Source organism: Anomaloglossus baeobatrachus, chromosome 6, assembly GCF_048569485.1.
Source record: "Anomaloglossus baeobatrachus isolate aAnoBae1 chromosome 6, aAnoBae1.hap1, whole genome shotgun sequence".
Lineage (NCBI taxonomy): Eukaryota > Metazoa > Chordata > Amphibia > Anura > Aromobatidae > Anomaloglossus > Anomaloglossus baeobatrachus.
In genome coordinates, this window is record NC_134358.1 from 520605714 (window position 1) to 520625256 (window position 19543).

The following is a 19543-nucleotide window of genomic DNA, read 5'->3' on the forward strand; positions in this document are numbered from 1 at the left end:
GTTGACCCCTGAACAAACTTTCCGCTGGCTTCTGGCTCCCCTGACTACCCTAGATAGGTTCCACACCTATGGGCCGAGCAGGATACCTGACCCTGGCTGGGCCCTAGGTAGGGAATGGATGGGATGAGCGCTTAGTCAACCCCACTAAGATCTAAAGAAACACAGGGAACACACATAGGGGAAAATATACAAACAATTTTTCTCCAAGATCACTCTAGGAGAGGTACAGCAACAAATGTTTGTTCAGATGAATACAAGCCGACTGATTGCATCCAAGGCCTGTATAGGAATATAACTCTATCACCAGCAAACACCAAGAGGAAATGTGGGTATTTAAGAACACAAAGGGAAGTGATGATGATTAACAGCTGAAAGGAAAGGATATCCGCAGGGTCCTAAAAGGAAAGGGATTAACCTCAAGCAGAGAAGATACATAGGATACCATTTACACCACAGCAGGCAGAATAAAATGCCAGGGAGCATCTTGTGTAGCTAACGCTGCGACTTTCTACAGCCGGACATCACAGGACTGTCTGTCAACCGTTAAGGAATAACGTTTGGAACTCCATTCTATGTCTGAACTGGGTGCAAAAAACCTAAAAAACATCACTATGGGGAGATAAGGTATGCACACCAGTGACCATGGAAGGGGAATACATGGAATAGCAGAAACTGCTGTGTGAATACTGACATGAAAAATTCAATAGCTATTTGTAAGAATGAAATGTGAAAAATGGAACCTGCATTACTGCCATGAATATATGAATAAAGAGAAATTTAGCTACTGAATTGATCAATGCAGAAGAGCCCCAACACTACGCCAAAGTATTTCTCTACGTTGGGGTCCCTAGCTTGTGTGTGTCCTCTCATGCAGTTAAAAAACTTACCGTGTATGGGACGCTGAGACCCAGGCTATATATGCGTATAATGTGGATTGGCAATAGGTGTGTATGGGGAGGGTTCACAAACGAAAAACTACTAACATTAAGGAATAACGTTTGGAACTCCATTCTATGTCTGAACTGGGTGCAAAAAACCTAAAAAACATCACTATGGGGAGATAAGGTATGCACACCAGTGACCATGGAAGGGGAATACATGGAATAGCAGAAACTGCTGTGTGAATACTGACATGAAAAATTCAATAGCTATTTGTAAGAATGAAATGTGAAAAATGGAACCTGCATTACTGCCATGAATATATGAATAAAGAGAAATTTAGCTACTGAATTGATCAATGCAGAAGAGCCCCAACACTACGCCAAAGTATTATCCACATTATACGCATATATAGCCTGGGTCTCAGCGTCCCATACACGGTAAGTTTTTTAACTGCATGAGAGGACACACACAAGCTAGGGACCCCAACGTAGAGAAATACTTTGGCGTAGTGTTGGGGCTCTTCTGCATTGATCAATTCAGTAGCTAAATTTCTCTTTATTCATATATTCATGGCAGTAATGCAGGTTCCATTTTTCACATTTCATTCTTACAAATAGCTATTGAATTTTTCATGTCAGTATTCACACAGCAGTTTCTGCTATTCCATGTATTCCCCTTCCATGGTCACTGGTGTGCATACCTTATCTCCCCATAGTGATGTTTTTTAGGTTTTTTGCACCCAGTTCAGACATAGAATGGAGTTCCAAACGTTATTCCTTAATGTTAGTAGTTTTTCGTTTGTGAACCCTCCCCATACACACCTATTGCCAATCCACATTATACGCATATATAGCCTGGGTCTCAGCGTCCCATACACGGTAAGTTTTTTAACTGCATGAGAGGACACACACAAGCTAGGGACCCCAACGTAGAGAAATACTTTGGCGTAGTGTTGGGGCTCTTCTGCATTGATCAATTCAGTAGCTAAATTTCTCTTTATTCATATATTCATGGCAGTAATGCAGGTTCCATTTTTCACATTTCATTCTTACAAATAGCTATTGAATTTTTCATGTCAGTATTCACACAGCAGTTTCTGCTATTCCATGTATTCCCCTTCCATGGTCACTGGTGTGCATACCTTATCTCCCCATAGTGATGTTTTTTAGGTTTTTTGCACCCAGTTCAGACATAGAATGGAGTTCCAAACGTTATTCCTTAATGTTAGTAGTTTTTCGTTTGTGAACCCTCCCCATACACACCTATTGCCAATCCACATTATACGCATATATAGCCTGGGTCTCAGCGTCCCATACACGGTAAGTTTTTTAACTGCATGAGAGGACACACACAAGCTAGGGACCCCAACGTAGAGAAATACTTTGGCGTAGTGTTGGGGCTCTTCTGCATTGATCAATTCAGTAGCTAAATTTCTCTTTATTCATATATTCATGGCAGTAATGCAGGTTCCATTTTTCACATTTCATTCTTACAAATAGCTATTGAATTTTTCATGTCAGTATTCACACAGCAGTTTCTGCTATTCCATGTATTCCCCTTCCATGGTCACTGGTGTGCATACCTTATCTCCCCATAGTGATGTTTTTTAGGTTTTTTGCACCCAGTTCAGACATAGAATGGAGTTCCAAACGTTATTCCTTAATGTTAGTAGTTTTTCGTTTGTGAACCCTCCCCATACACACCTATTGCCAATCCACATTATACGCATATATAGCCTGGGTCTCAGCGTCCCATACACGGTAAGTTTTTTAACTGCATGAGAGGACACACACAAGCTAGGGACCCCAACGTAGAGAAATACTTTGGCGTAGTGTTGGGGCTCTTCTGCATTGATCAATTCAGTAGCTAAATTTCTCTTTATTCATATATTCATGGCAGTAATGCAGGTTCCATTTTTCACATTTCATTCTTACAAATAGCTATTGAATTTTTCATGTCAGTATTCACACAGCAGTTTCTGCTATTCCATGTATTCCCCTTCCATGGTCACGAGTGTCTGTCAACCGTGACACCCCGCGACAGATGGTCTCCCCACAGCCACTCATAAGGTCCCCCTACAGTCCCTGATACAGCATGATGGTCATCACAGCCCACAAAATAATTAAATAACAAAACCTTATTCTCACCATACTCTGGCTCTACATCCACTGCAGCCGCCATGTTCTTTTCTATCCTGTCTTGCATTGGACTGAAGTAGTGGATATTGTTACATCATCGCGCCGTCCGACATCCCTTGCGCCAGTAGACTTCAGGTTGAATGTAGAAAGAAGTGGAGGGGCGGAGCTGGGAGCCTGCTGCTCTTTGCTCGATAACAGCTGTTAACAGTGTCACAATCGATGCGGTCCATGGTCAAACTGGCTCATCTTGAATTTAGCAGATTTGCCCATTGGCCAGATTGGCTCTGGTCACCATACAGTAGCTCATACAGGGAGTGCCTATGAATCACTTTTTACCACTAAATACAGCCATCTCCTTTCCACAGGATAGTTGATGAATGAATGATCATTGGGGTCTGATTGTTGAGACCGATGTCTAGAGCAAGAGAGCCAATAGAGCTGTAGTGTGCATGCTCGACCACTACCCTGCTTACTTTTATGGGACTGATGGAAAGTTCTTCTTATAAGATATCTAAGTTTATATAGTGCTCATAAAAACAAAAAAAAGCTTTTAAAATAACTTTTTATTAAAATCTACTTGTTTTCCCACATAGCCAACTCAGGATAGGCCATTGATGTTAAAGTAGTGGACAACTTTGTTAAACAAGTTTATGAGTCCATGAAAATCATCCGTGTGCTGGGCATGATTAACAATCCAAGCGATAGGAAATGCTATGAATTTTTAAAATGTATCCACATGTGGAAAAACACTGATAAAATACTGATATCACACTAATCCCAAACGATGATGAATCCATTACCATTTTTTTGCATTCACGAAAAACACTGACATCGAAATAAGGCCTAATGCGGGCGTCACACGGTACGATATATCAGGCGATATGTCGTCGGGGTCACGTCGTTAGTGACGCACATCCGGCATCGTCAGCGATATTCTACCGTTTGACACCTCCGAACGACTGTGAACGAGCAAAAATACTCACCTTATCGTTGCTCATTGACACGTCGTTCATTTTCAAAATGTTGGTCCTCCTTCTGTGCTCCGGTTGTTCATCGTTCTCATGGAAGCACACGTCGCTCCGTGTGACACCCCGGGAACGAGGAACACAGCTTACCTGCGTCCTGCCGGCAATGCGGAAGGAAGGAGGTGGGCGGGATGTTACATCCCGCTCATCTCCGCCCCTCCGCTTCTATTGGCCGGCTGACATGTGAGACGTCGCTGTGACGCCGAATGTCCCTCCCCCTTCAGGAAGAGGCTGTTCGCCGCCCACAGCGACGTCGCCCGGGAGGTAAGTGCGTGTGACGGGGGTTAACGACTTCGTGCGCCTCAAGCAACTAATTGCCCGTGACGCACAAACGACGGGGGCGGTTGCGATCGCTTATGCGATCACACGATTTATCGTCCCGTGTGACGCCGGCATAAGTTTGTGTCTATGATGATTAATCAAGTACGAAAGTATTATTATTGATCCAGGTTGAAACAACCATGAAAAACTTGGGCCAATCAAGGTTTGTTTTTTTTTAGTGGAGCTCTGTGTGTTTGTTCGCATATCGCAGGAATGCAGGAGCTGCATATATTGGAATGCACTAGTGTCTGTTCCTAAATCGGACCAAAGTAGCTAATACTGCAATTTTTTACACTTGGCCGTGAGAAAAATCGGTCATATGAACAGCCCTATTGACTAAAAAGAGCTGGTGTGCTAAACTTGTGCAATCCAATTAGACAGCACTAGAGATGAACCAACCCAAACTGAAAAGTTCGGGCTTCATACCAAGCAGGGGGTGTCCGGGTCTCTGACTTAGGCCAGAATCACACTTGCTAGTGCCTCGCGTGTAACTCGCGCGAGTCTCTCATGGTAGAACCCGGCATGGCCGCACACTCTCCTGACTGGAGCGGGTCGGTTGCATGTATCTCTATGCAGCTCTATGCAGAGGACCACCAGTTTGACAATTGAAAGCAATGATGACAGAGTGAGCAGCGCCTTCCCTCTCTCATCATTCTTCCGCTGTGTCTGCGGTGCTCTGGAAGCTCAGCACAGTGGAGCGGAATGACATCACTACTGCGAGCCTGCTGTGCTGATATGTGCAGAGCGGCAGAACAGTGGACACGCTGAGGAGACCAGAGCAGCGGGGGAACATGGAGAAGTATGTATTTAATCACGGCAGCCAGACGACTATGGAGGTGCATTAAACGAGATCGAGGTTGTATGCTACTAAATGGGGGCTGCATAATTGTATATGGGGGCTGCATAATACTATATCTAGAAATATGGGGTACATTATAATACATGGAGGACTATGGGGAGTGTATTATAATATATGGAGGACTATGGGGAGTGTATTATAATATGTGGAGGACTATGGGAGTGTATTATAATATGTGGAGGACTATGGGGGCTGCATTGTAACACATAAAGGACTATGGGGGTACATTATAATACATGGAAGACTATGGGGAGTGTATTATAATATATGGAAGACTATGGGGAGTGTGTTATATTATATGGAGGACTATGGGAGTGTCTTATATTATATGGAGGACTATGGGAGAGTCTTATAATATGTGGAGGACTATGGGGAGTGTATTATAAAATATGAAGGACTATGAGATGCATTATGTGATATGAAGGACTATGGGAGGTGCAGTATAATATATGGATAACCATGGGGCACTGCATTATAATATATGGAGGACTATGAGATGCATTATAATATCGAATATTATATTGGACTATGGGAAAGCTGGCAGCATGGTTGCTCAGTGGTTAGCACTGCAGTCTTGCAGCACTGGGGTCCTGGGTTCAAATCCCACCAAGGACACCATCTGCAAGGAGTTTGTATGTTCTCCCTGTGTTTGCGTGGGTTTCCTCCGGATACTCCGGTTTCCTCCCACACTCCAAAGACATACAGATAGGGAATTTAGATTGTGAGCCCCAATGGTGACAGAGTTCCTGATGTATGTAAAGCACTGCGGAATATGTTAGGCTGCTTTCACACCTCCGTTTTTTCCTGTGCGGCACAATCCGGCACTTTGCAGAAAAAACGCAGCCGTTTTTTTTTTTTGCCGCCACTTGCGTTTTTTTTGCATAGACTTATATTGGTGCTGTATTGTGCCGCATGGGCTTGCATTCCATCCGGTTTTTGCCGCATGCGTCAGATTTAGCCAATGCGGTGGCTGGATGGAACGTTGCTCGGCATGTTTTTTTGTCCGTAAAAAAAAAAACGCATCGCGCCGCATCCGGCCGATGCGGCGCTTTTTTCAATGCATGCCTATGGACGCCAAATGCGGCGCGATGCGGCAAAAACCACATCCAGACGCCGCATGCGTTTTTTTGCACTGTGCATACTCAGTAGCGTGTGGCAAAAACCGGACGGGATGCGTTTTTTTCGCCGCATCCGTTGCATAGGTTTTAGAGTCTGATTTAGCCGCAGTGCTAAAAATGGATGTGTGAAAGCAGCCTTAGCGCTATATAAAAATAAAGATTTGATTTTTGCTGGGGAAAAGAGCCAAGTGTCACCGTAATTATCCTGTACCCAGAGGGCTGCAGGTGGCCCATTGAACTCTAGTTACTCCACTGTGGCTGGCTGTATGTGTCACAGAGCCGAATTGCTCAATCATTGACTTATATGGGGTTTAGGCTCCCGAATCAAATTCTGATCCTGAACTGAAATTTTAACTAAAGTCCTTCTGAACCCAGCAAACCAGAACTTCCAATGGTCTACTCATCTCTAGACAGCAGACGTGTGATTTATACATTAGATATCATTTGTACAAAAAATCTCATCAATTATTTCCCCGCTAATCAAGGATTTTGCTAATTAATTCCAACAGCTCGATCCGTATGTTCCCCGAACTAATATTGTTGGGGAATATTTTAGCAGGATAGGCCAACTGTCCCCCCATGTAGGAGGTGCCTTTAGGTCTCATTCAGATGTCATTGTTTGACTGTGAGTCCTCATGGGCAGGATCCTCTTCCCTCCTGTACCTGTCTGTGCCTTGTGTTCTTTATGATTTTTGTACTTGTTCCTATTATGTGTACCCCTTTTTACATGTAATAATAAATAATAATTTTTTAATTTATTTTTTTCCATATGTAAAAAAGCACCATTTTTATCAGTGAATAAAAATGGTTTTTTTATATTTATTAAAAAGTAATTTAATTTATTTTTTTCCATATGTAAAAAAAGCACCATTTTAATCAGTGAATACAAATATATATTTTTTTAATTTATTAAAAAATATTTTTATTTATTTTTTTCCATAGCACCAATTTTTATCAGTGAATAAAAATGTTTTTTTATATTTATTAAAAAATAAATAATTTAATTTATTTTTTTCCATATGTAAAAAAAGCACCATTTTTATCAGTAAATAAAAATATATATTTTTTTAATTTATTATTAATGTTATTATTTATTAATTATTATTATTATTACATTTATTAAAAAATAAATATTTTTATTTATTTTTTTCCATAGCACCAATTTTTATCAGTGAATAAAAATGTTTTTTTTTATATTTATTAAAAAATAATTTAATTTATTTTTTTCCATATGTAAAAAAAGCACCATTTTTATCAGTGAATAAAAATATATATTTTTTTAATTTATTAAAAAATATTTTTTTTATTTATTTTTTTCCATAGCACCAATTTTTATCAGTGAATAAAAATGTTTTTTTATATTTATTGAAAAATAAATAATTTAATTTATTTTTTTCCATATGTAAAAAAAGCACCATTTTTATCAGTAAATAAAAATATATATTTTTTTAATTTATTATTAATATTATTTAATTATTATTATTAAATTTATTAAAAAATAAATATTTTTATTTATTTTTTTCCATAGCACCAATTTTTATCAGTGAATAAAAATGTTTTTTTATATTTATTAAAAAAGAAATAATTTAATTTTTTTTTTCATATGTAAAAAAGCACCATTTTTATCAGTAAATAAAAATATATATTTTTTTAATTTATTATTAATATTATTTATTATTATTATTAAATTTATTAAAAAATAAATATTTTTATTTTTTTTTCCATAGCACCAATTTTTATCAGTGAATAAAAATGTTTTTTATATTAAAAAAATAAATAATTTAATTTATTTTTTCCATATTTAAAAAAAAGCACCATTTTTATCAGTAAATAAAAATATATATTTTTTTCATTATTAATGTTATTTAATTATTATTATTATTAAATTTATTAAAAAATAAATCTTTTTATTTATTTTTTTCCATAGCACCAATTTTTATCAGTGAATAAAAATGTTTTTTTTTTATATTAAAAAATAAATAATTTCATTTATTTTTTCCATACGTAAAAAAAAAGCAGCATTTTTATCAGTAAATGTAATTTTCATGCATTTTTGCTTTATGTTTGCATTTTTGCCATCTGAATATCTTTGAGTTGCAAAATGCAAAACTGAATAAGATTTGACTTTTTAGGGAAGCATGATTGAACAACACTTAAAAATAACACATTTTTTGCATCATTTTAAATATTTGTAAAATAAATAAATAATAGTATCAGTGCTGCTTCCCTCCTCAAAGAATATATGCATTATTTTTTTTGTGTTGACAAGTAAAATGCAATCTGCAATGTAAGCACCTAAAGGTTAACTAGCAGCTCAGGCAGGGAGCCCTGCTAACCACACTCCCATTTACAACAGCACACAACCCTCTGAGTCAGCTCTGCACTGAAAAGACACCCAGGCATCACATTACACCAGCCCACTTCATCTGAAACCCTGCCAAGGTAGGTGAAAGACCTCATAACTATGCAAAGCAGGAAGTTTTTTTTTGTTTTTTTTTCAGCTGAATCCTCCATGATTGACAGCTGATCACATTCCTAGAACAATGGTGTCTCTGGAAAGTTTCAGCTCTTGTCACAGGAATCAAGGATTTTTTTTTTTCTGTGTGAAGGGGGCTGATCCACATTGTTGATCTTTACCACTTCCCTAGGAGAGAAAGGGAGGGGCAGGAGAAAGGGTTTTTTTTTTTTTTTTTTACAACTCACAGCCATGGCCATTTTGTTTGTGGGCAGCATGGTAGACTCTTGCCAGTCAGTAACAAAAAAAAACAAAACCCCTAAGCCCTTGTGCACTATAACCTTTTTTGCTTTCTTTCACCTCTAGGAGCAGGTTAGTGTTTACAGATCAGGGAGTAAGGGAAGTCAGAATTCCATTCTTGTATCAAATGCTAAACAATGCCTGCATCAGATATTGTTACATTGTAGCAACTTGTCCCCCTCCTCCTCCTCCTCCTGCATGACATCACTGCAATCTGATTAAATTGTGGAGGTGTGATTGATTCAGGATTTATGTAAACAGATCAATCTGCTGGATCTGATTGTATCATGGACAAAGGTTGTGTGCTCAGTAGGTGCTGTAGTTTGGCTTTCACATAAAAGCAGGTTTGTGTTTGTATGATATGAGTTTAAAATGGCACACTGCCTTTTTTCCAGGCTGCAGAAGGGGGTGGGGGGGAGGATAGTGCAGACTGGAGGGACACTGCCCTCCCATCCAATCACAATCCGCCTATTTGCCATTGCAAAGTTGTTAACCCCAGAGTCTTGTGGTTATGCCTCTGCTTCTATAATCTTCTTTGGCTTCTTTTTTTTTTTTCTTCTTCTTCTTCTTACAAAGCTTGAAGATTGAGGAAGAAAACCCTCTGTGTAATCAGACATCATGGAACTAAGTAGGACTTCTCGCCTGCCCTTCCATTTCGAGACGTTTGCAAACCCATCTGCTGCTGCTTCTTGGAAATTGTTTGATAAAACCCCGGTTATAGTCTTCTTTTTATATTCTTTTAATCCTTCCTCTCTATGGCTTCCCGTCGTCTGGCGAAAAGGTGAGTTCACGATCAATTTTAATTCAAGTTCTCTCCAAAAAGTGTTAGTTACAAAAAAAAAAAAAAAAGTGGGTGGATCTGGTAAGAAATTATATACATTATTTTTTTTTTTTTAATTTTATTTTACGGTATATACTTTTTGTAACTCTCGGAATGCACGTTGTTACATTTGTATTTATACCTTTTTTATACTTTTATATTATTATTCTATTATTTATTTGTATTATTATTTTTAAACCTTCCATGTCTTTAAAACATCGCATGACTATTTGTAAATATTGACCACCCCCTTTATTATTAGAATATACTGCTCTGCATTTTTGTAGCCAGTACTAATAAAAAGAAAAAAGCTTCGACCTCAGCTCGAATATAATATATAGTTTTTTGTTTTTTATTTAATAATATATCAACAGATTAATTCTCTGTTGGGCACATCTGGTGAATGTACATAGCGTTAAATGATCTGAATCGTTTGTTTTAAAGCAAAGTAGAAGGAAGGAGGAGACAGTGACACAAGAGGTTTATTATATTCTAAGTTATGGCTGGTACTAAATGGTGGCTGTTCTTATTTGTGAAGATCAACTCCCTCTATGGCGATGACTGGGTGTAGAATGACACCGGAGGGGAATGATATATGGATAAATACTCCCCTCTTGGCCTGATTGTTATTGAACTGGAGGACAATTAAAAATATATTGTAGTGTTTTAATGTCCCATTTTTTTTTTTTTTTGTCTTTGCACACGGTGGGAGTTTTTATCTTTTTTTTTTTTTAATACATTGATCTGTGTTGGTGGCGCTGTGGTGCTCTTAACCAATTTTATATGTCAGTTACACTAAGAGAAAGGGTAGAGAGGTGGGGCAAGGCTTGATCTGATCTGTGTACATTATGTGCTAAAGATATGTCATTGTGTCTGCGTAATAGCCATGCAGCATAGAGCAAGTGGATTTTTTTTTTTATTTTATTTATTTATTTTTATTTTGCAGTTATACAGAACCCGATCTAATCAGCATTTCTGCCCAGACAATGCTAGAACAACAAGAACAGTCTGATCCATTTTGTAGGCAGCTCGCCAGCTTTGCTCAAGTCGGGTTATAATATACAACTTTCAGATTTCAGTCTTTTAGTCCTATGACTAAAGAGCAGATTAAAAAAAAATATATATATATTATACTTTTGTCATAAAAGTAATCACTTTACATTTCAGTTCTAAGAGAATACTTTATAGTGTGTGTGTGTGTGTGTGTGTGTGTGTGTGTATATAATATATTATACTGCTCAAAAACTAAAGGGAACACTGAAATACCATTTTGTTTAAGTGTTCCTTTTATTTTTTCAATGTGTGTGTGTGTGTGTGTATGTATATGTGTGTGTGTATATATATATATATATGTATGTATGTGTGTGTGCGCGCACGCACACACACACACACACACACACACACACACACACACACACACACACACACACACACACACACACTATAAAGTATTCTCTTAGAACTGAAATGTAAAGTGATTACTTTTATGACAAAAGTATATAATATATATTATACCATTGTATGTAAAGCGCTGTGGCATTAACAGCGCTATATAAATGAATAACTATTATTACTCCTTATTTTTTTTATTTACATAATATGCTCTTGGAACTGGAATGTAAAGTGTTTACTTTTCTGAAAAAAAGTTGTCACTTTTTTCAGTATGGCTTTTAAGTGTCCGTCCATGGAAGAACTAGCAAAAGAGGGGAAAAAGTTGTTTTTTTTTTTTTTTTTTGTTTGGCTTTAAGATATGTGTCTGATGGCCCCCTCCCCCACTCAACAGGCAGCCTTTTGGATTTGAGACTTTGGGTTTTTTTTTTTTTTGGTTTTTTTTATAGTTTTATAAAAAGAAGTTCCTATTTTATGCTAGCCACAAAATGCCCAATTCCCTGTTTAGTTTTACATGATTATATATTCCTCTTCAGTGGGAAATGCTCAAGCACAATATGAGCTATTAAACTGCACAAAAGAATTCAGCTTTTTGTTTTTTTCTACCCCCCCCCCCCCTTCCCTCCTTTATCTGCTGACAAAATGGCTGTTCATTTAATTGGAATCCTCTATGTGAGAGTTCTTTACTCGGTGTGATCCTTTAGATTAATTTAAGACATGCGGAGGGTTGGAAAACATTGGTGTTTTGTAGCCTTTTGCCAATTCAGAGTGTGTGTGTGTGTTGTGTGTGTTTTTTTTGTTTTTTTTTTTTGTTTTTGTTTTGTTTCCAGTAAGGACTTTGTAATTGAAAAAGGGTAGGACGTGTTCACAAAAATGACGTGTGTGTGTGTGTATATCATATTATTAGTTCTATATATTTTTCTTATTCCACATTAATTTGGGACAGAGAATCGGTTGTCATGCCTCTTTTTGGACTGGCCGATCCGGTAAGTGACCGTCATTTACTGGATCCCGGACGATCATTAATACAGTTGTTCTGCGTACCTGGAATATCATATTTTCCCCACATTTCCCATTGTCCTGCCGACAACACCTTTTAAGCTAACTTAAAAATCATCACACCCCAATGAAGATTGGGGGTTGCTTGTCAGTACGGTGGCCGACAGGCCAATAATCGGGAAAGAGCGATTCTTCAAACTCTCCTCATTCCCTGTTTTATTTGCTCCTCTAAATAGGCCATGAGAAACTTGACAACCAAACAGCCAAAATGTTGGCAGAACCCTTCAATTTCGGCAGGCTCATCCTCCTTTGTGATGTGTATGGAGGTCTCCTGCCTCTTCCTTGATGACAGATGTTAGGCAAAGCAGAAATTGAGCACGGTGGATGGATTTCTTCCGGCCCTATCCTTTGTTCTTATGGAAGATAAGCCACTGCCAGAGGTTTCTGGTGACGTCCACACCCCTCCCTCCTTCTTAAGGCCTTATTCAGACTTCTGTGTTTCACATACATGTTATTTAGGAGTTTTTCAAAGCTAGAACACCTTTCAGTCAGTGGTGCATTTTTATCCATTTTTTTATTAAGTCCGTTTCGCCAGATCGGCTGTTCAGAAAAAACTCAAAGGATACATTTCAATTTTTGATCTGATTCCAATGAAGAGACCCGTGAAAGGAATGGACAGGACTCTGATGCCATCCGAGTGTTGGCTGAAGATTGGATCCAGCACCCTGATGGGGGAAGAAAAGGGCCATTATTTCTCATCTGCAAACAAAACTTATGATAAGGTTTTTATGATAAGTGTAATAGAGTTCAGCTGATTTCACACATTTGATCACTGTACGGACCATGATGCTTGGATTGGTTGTAGGTCTCGTGATCCAAAATCAACAGCCTCATAAGCGTATATGCGGCTGTTGCATTTCGGACAGGAAACCCACAGACCGTCTGTGCATTGTGGTTCGTACCTGAACTACAAAAGAACATGGATGTGTAAAATTGACCTAAGGCCGGTGTCACACTTGCGATTGCCTCACATGAGTCTCGCGGTGCATCACCCGGCACGGACTCACGATCTCCTCACAGGAGCGGGTCGGTTGCATGCAATCTATGCAACCGACACACTCCTGTGAGGAGAGTGTGAGTCCGTGCCGGGCTATGCACCACGAGACGCGCGCAAGATACACGCAAGGTAATCGCAAGTGTGACAACGGCCTAAGGGTATGGCCAGCTTGACAAACTTTTGTGGTGTTCATGTTCTGTGCGTACCGGCCAAAGAACATGTTGTGGACCTCTGGTTGAAAATCATCCTAAAAATAAGTTTGACCCATATGCAGGGGGCTTTTTTCAATGAATACACCCAAGGTAGGGTTTGGAAGTAGACCGGACTGAGGGTTATGCTTTTTCAAGTTCTATGGTCAGATTAAATTTAGTTACTTTACAAAAAAAATTGACGTTAGACTAAAAATCCAACATTGTGAAAATTGCCTGAAAGTCCATGGCACAACGCATGTAAGTTGGCATTCACATGTCCGTGTACAAGTTACAACCTCCGGACAGACTGCTAACGAACAGAAGGATAAAACTGTATGAAGCTGTTTCTTTGCGTCAGGAGAACCATGGTTGGTTTGGGCATTGAGGTCTGTTGAAAACCGATGGAACATGGACACGTGAATGTTGTTTTTACTGTGGCACAGTCTATCAATGTCACCGTTTCCATTGGGTAAAATCTTTCTGCAAAATTTCACGACATGACATGGTAATTGGTAAAGACCCAGAAAATGCCTACAATCAAGCCCCGTTGGACATGCCATCTGTATGTGAGAGTTGTGGATTAGGCTGAGGCCTCGGTTCCACTTACGTTTTACATGGACGAGTGCATTCCGATAAAACAATGGACTGAACTCACACCAGTGCAAAACTATGGGGCAGTGTCCATCTGCAATTGATTTCTGATGCCATGTCAGTATAAGAACTGAATCGCAGCATGCTGTGTTTGGCAGCGAGTGTCAATTCACACGCCCCTGTACAAATCTATGGGAGCGTGTTAAACATCGCACTGCGCTTGCACGCCATCTGGCCACCCTGCGATGTATGCAGAGAGACAGGCCACGAAAGGAGATGGGGAGAAAGTGCTCCCTCCCTCTTCTCCGCAGCTGTGATCTGATTGAAAGTTTGGATCACAGTTGCATGACCCTCGGCTCACACTCGCAGCAGAGGGTCATTAGTATATCGCTTCCATTTCTCTCACATCGGAAGCTGTGTCCGAGGCCTAATTCCAAGACTGGAGCTTCTTGCACTTTACAGAGAAGAGCAACAAAACCATTAATATGCAAAAATAGTAGAAGCCAGAATGTGCTGTGGCTCTCTACCAAGCACGGCGGTTCCTTCACTGTTGTGATTTGGTTGGTCCCAAACTTGTAGGCAAATAGCAAGACCAAATAGAAGAGTATAATGTGCCCCAAGGCCTCATTTAGACATTCAGACTTTGTTTTCTTTTGTGTATGACAAAAACGTTTCAATAATAAAATCTCTCTCTATCTATCTATCTATCTATTTACCTGTGAAAGCCATGGATACAACATGTACACCAATACCAAAAGTCTGAGTGAGCCTAAGGCTAGTTTCAGACGTCCGTGTTTAATCAGGTACCAGTCATACGTGTGACATCCATGTTTGCATACGTGTGACACGTACCGGGTAAAACACGTGTCTCTGTAATGAAAAGATGTTCTATATTTACCTGTATCCAGCGATGCTGTCTGCGGCTCTGCTGCGTCCCGCTCATTATTTTCATTGATTATTCACTACCTGAGGATCTGGAAGCCGGAACATCGTGTGGACAGGCTGGGTACAGCACAGCCGTGGACAGCATCGCTGGGGACATCGCCGGGGACAGGTGAGTATACTACAGTTTGTGCAGTGACATCTAGGGGGTCATCGGAGTTCCCAATGAACTCTCATGAACCCCTGGAAGTCACCATCGTGACACTCGCTGTACCGCAGTTGTAGCAGGGGTGTCATCAGGAGGTCATCAGAGTTCATTGGGAAATCCAATGACCTCTTGGACGTCCCTGCACACACTCTGCTGGCAGGATACTCACCTGTCACTAGCGATGTCCCCAGTGATGCTGTCCTCGGCGGTGCTGTCACCCGCGATGCCCCTGCTCTCAGCTGCTCACTGCGGTGAATAATCAATGAAAATAATGAGCGGGGGTCAGGAGCCGGAGACAGCATCGCTGGATACAGGTAAATATAGAAAATCTTTTTATTTAAAAACCCGTGTTTTCTCCGGTACGTGTCACATGTCACACAGATCACATCAGTGTGCGGTCCGTGTGACATCCGTGCTGCTGGAGAAAAAACGGGCACGTCTCCGTGTGAAATAGCGGGGCCACACTGTCCGTGTGAGAGTGCACAATAGGGTAACATGGGTACGTGTGACATCCGTGTTAAAAACGGATGTCACACGTACCTAAAACACGGACGTCTGAAACAAGCCTAGGGTAGGGGCAGACGGCCAAAAGGTCTATCATCCAAGAGAATTGGGCCGATTATGTTAATGACACCCCAATAAAACTGATATCGGAGCTTGATTCAAGTGTCAGCGTAGCCTGCTCCAGTTCTCTCGAATAAGAGAATTGATCACACTATGAGGAGAACAAAACAAAAGTTCTCCATTTTGTCCATTCTGTGAGTCCACAAAAATCAGACTGCACTCAGATCTCATCCAAGTGCAGCCTGATTTTTTTTTTTTTTTTTTTTTTTTTTCCTCCATAGACTCGATGACTTGCTTGTCCTGAGTGCTATCCGAATATCTGCTTAAACTCAGACATGCAGCTGTTTTTTTTTTTGTTTTTTTTTTCTTTTTCTTTACTAGTGGATCACACTTGGAATAAAAATCTGGCCGTGTACTCCTGCCCTTAAGGGTTATGGTCATTATAGTTTACAACTCTATAAAATAGTGGTCACTTGTGCTGCGCTATGCACACGCGGCATCTGTTTGCTGTCGGAAGACCCTTTAGGAAAAAACACCAGAGGTGCTTTACCTGAAGCATCTTCTCTGGCGTCCTTTTGGCTGTTTTATTTTATTCCCATTCAAACATAAAATAGTGGTGGCTTCCTAGTAGAAGCTGCCAGAAGATTGGACAGGTCACTAATTTTACCTGCTCTGAAGGGATTAAAAGAAGTGTCAAAATCCGGGACATTTGCGCAGTAAGGGTGGCTTTACATGCTGCGATATCCGGCCCGATATCGCTAGCATGCGACCCACCCCCATCGTTTGTGCGAAACTGGCATATCGCTGCCCGTCGCGCACAAAATCTGGCACCCCCATCACACATACTTACCTGCATAGCGACGTCGCTGTGACCGGCGTACCGCCTCCTTTCTAAGGGGGCGGTCCGTTCGGCGTTACAGCGACGTCACTAAGCGGCCGCCCAATGAAAGCAGAGGGGCGGAGATGAGCGGGACGTAACATCCCGCCTACCTTCTTCCTTACGCATTGTGGCCGGAGGCAGGTAAGGAGATGTTCCTGCGGCGTCACATGTAGCGATGTGCACTGCCGCAGGAACGAGGAACAACTTCGCCCCTGCGACAGCAGCGATAACTGGCAGCGGACCCCCATGTCAACGAGGAGCGATTTTGGACGTTTTTGCAACGATCCAAAATCGCTCCTAGGAGTCACACGCTACGACATCGCTACAGCGACCGGATGTGCGTCACAAAATCCGTGACCCCCAATGAGATCGCTGTAGCGAAATCGTAGCGTGTAAAGCCCGTTTAAGTCGCTTGGACATTACAGTGAATATGTTCATCCTTGTTGACTTTTTTTTTTTATATATATAAAGTGAACCTGTCAGATCCAATATAAACCCAGAACCTCGAGCAGTTCTGGATATATATTGCTAATCCCTGCCTAACTGTCCCTGTATACACTAGCATAGATAAAGAGATCTTTATAAGAAGTATTTCTAAAGATCTTTTATTGTATGCTAAGGAGCGCAGGGACTAGTCCCATGGGCTTTGTGGCCCTATTAGCATGTTAGCACGCCCACAGCGTCAGAGGATGATCTCACTCACTTCTCTGCTGCCATCACCGCCTAAAGCTAAATTTCAGCTCAGTGCGCATGACCCCAGAGTTTCGGTCATGCGCACTATGAAGCCAGGTGTACGTGTCCTGGCTTCAAACTGAAGTAGTGCGCATGATCGGAAGTCCAGGGTCATGCGCACTGAGCCAAAATCCAGCGAAGGCGGGGGAAAGGTTAGCGCGACCATGCCTCTGACTCGTTCATTAGCATGTTAGCACGCCCACAGGGATGTACTAACATGCTAATTAGGCTGACTAGCCAGGGGAACTAACGCCCAGGGGACTAGTGTCCCCTACTTGTTAGCATACGATTTAAAAGAGCTTTAGAAATACTTTTTCTAAAGATCTCTTTATCTACGCTACTAGATACAGGGACAGTTAGGCAGGGATTCGCAATATACACCAAGAACTGCTTGTGGTCCTGGGTGCATATTAGACCTGACAGGTTCTCTTTAAGACGTTGTTTGCACATGCAACTATCTGTCACCCTATAGGGTAAGTTTTTACAAGCGTTTTGCAATTTCACCTAACACGAGCTAACCCCTTTCTCTGCACTGTGTGAATAGCCTATAGAGACCCCCATACACATTAAACTGACGTTGGCTGAGCCTGCCAATATCATCATAATGTGTATGGGGCCCCCGACAGATTATGTTGGAAACATTTGGACCTGTGTGTCCGATGTTGGACTGCTGATGCTTTGGTTCCCTAAGAGCTGGCCACCGCCAGTGGAGTTTGGCAGTGACTCTTTCATCCAGAACGCAGTAGCGCTCGGCAGAGCGAGTGCTGGTGTATATAGGAGAGGCAGCTGCCAACTGAACTTTCTAAAATGTATGGGAGACTTGAGACCTATATCCATTTTGGATAGTTTGGTTTGAATTACCCTTTTGGTTCCTTGATTAAGAGTTCTGTGTGACCAAGGTCCATAAAGATCAATATATTTCCATGTAATTGTGGATTGTTCAAGTTTTTACAACTGATAATTTTGCTTGTATACATGAGATGATTGTTATCATTCATCTCTGATCAATAAATCAATAATACTTTGTCACTCTCAACAACCCCTGTCCATATATTCCATTATCAGGACCTGCCGCTATGAGCCGGAGTCGGGATCCGCTAACAAGCATCTTCACTCGCTCTGGCAACCCGGAGACTGTTATACATGGATGACATTTCATACTACTACATGGCCAATGTAAATCAAAAAATTGCAGAAGACAGAGGTCAAACAGAGGGCAAAATGCCCAATAGAGTATAAGACCCCGCGTCAGAGCTAATCAATAGAAAGCATATAAGAAATTGCGCAACCGACATAAAGTAAATAACAATTTATTTATTAAGTGATTCAATAAACAAAAAATAAAAAATAAAATGATGGGCATGACATCAGCAGGGAAGTGAAGACAAAGGACAATCGTTCCACAACAGGTCAGTATAATTGCAAAATCTACTATCAGAATATTATATGAAGCACACATGCACAAAGTACACACAGAATAATAAAAAATGGAATCCCTCAATGTGTTCAGCAAGATAATCTAGGGGCCAAAAAGGCCACATGTAAAAGTAAAATTCAAAAGGCAGGGAGTGCGAGCAGAAACCCCCTTAATACAGTAAATAGAAGGCAAATAAGAATTGGTAAGATAGTGAAGACCAGTGTTAGTGATCTAACATATAGTGCACAAAGGAGTATAGGTACGAGCACAAAATGCCTAGAAGAAAAAGCTGAAAGAGGGATCACAAGTGCATGATCATGGAAATAGTAGGGTAATCAAAGTGAATGCATAAATTACCTGGGGGGACAAGTGTCCTGTCTGGAAGGCTCCTACTCGCGTTTCGACGTGCAGTCTTTTTCCAGGGAGAAAGTACTTTCTTGATGATCATGCACTTGTGATCCCTCTTTCAGCTTTTTCTTCTAGGCATTTTGTGCTCGTACCTATACTCCTTTTGTGCACTATATGTTAGATCACTAAAGGCCCCGTCACACTAAGCAACATCGCTAGCAACATCGCTGCTAACGAACAACTTTTGTGACGTTGCTAGCGATGTTGCTGTGTGTGACATCCAGCAACAACCTGGCCCCTGCTGTGAGGTCGTTGGTTGTTGCTGAATGTCCTGGGCCATTTTTTAGTTGTTGCTGTCCCGCTGTGA

General features: G+C 40.6%; 1 protein-coding gene across 1 annotated transcript in view; it reads left to right on the forward strand.

The window, feature by feature from the left end:
- The first annotated feature begins 9603 nt into the window (after positions 1 to 9603).
- The window catches only part of EPC1 (enhancer of polycomb 1), a 166012-nt gene continuing 156072 nt past the window's right edge, over positions 9604 to 19543 (forward strand). Inside the window, exon 1 of the mRNA XM_075315488.1 lies at positions 9604 to 9879. The gene's annotated coding sequence lies outside the window, so the exon portion shown is untranslated. The remainder of the gene's footprint in view (positions 9880 to 19543) is intronic.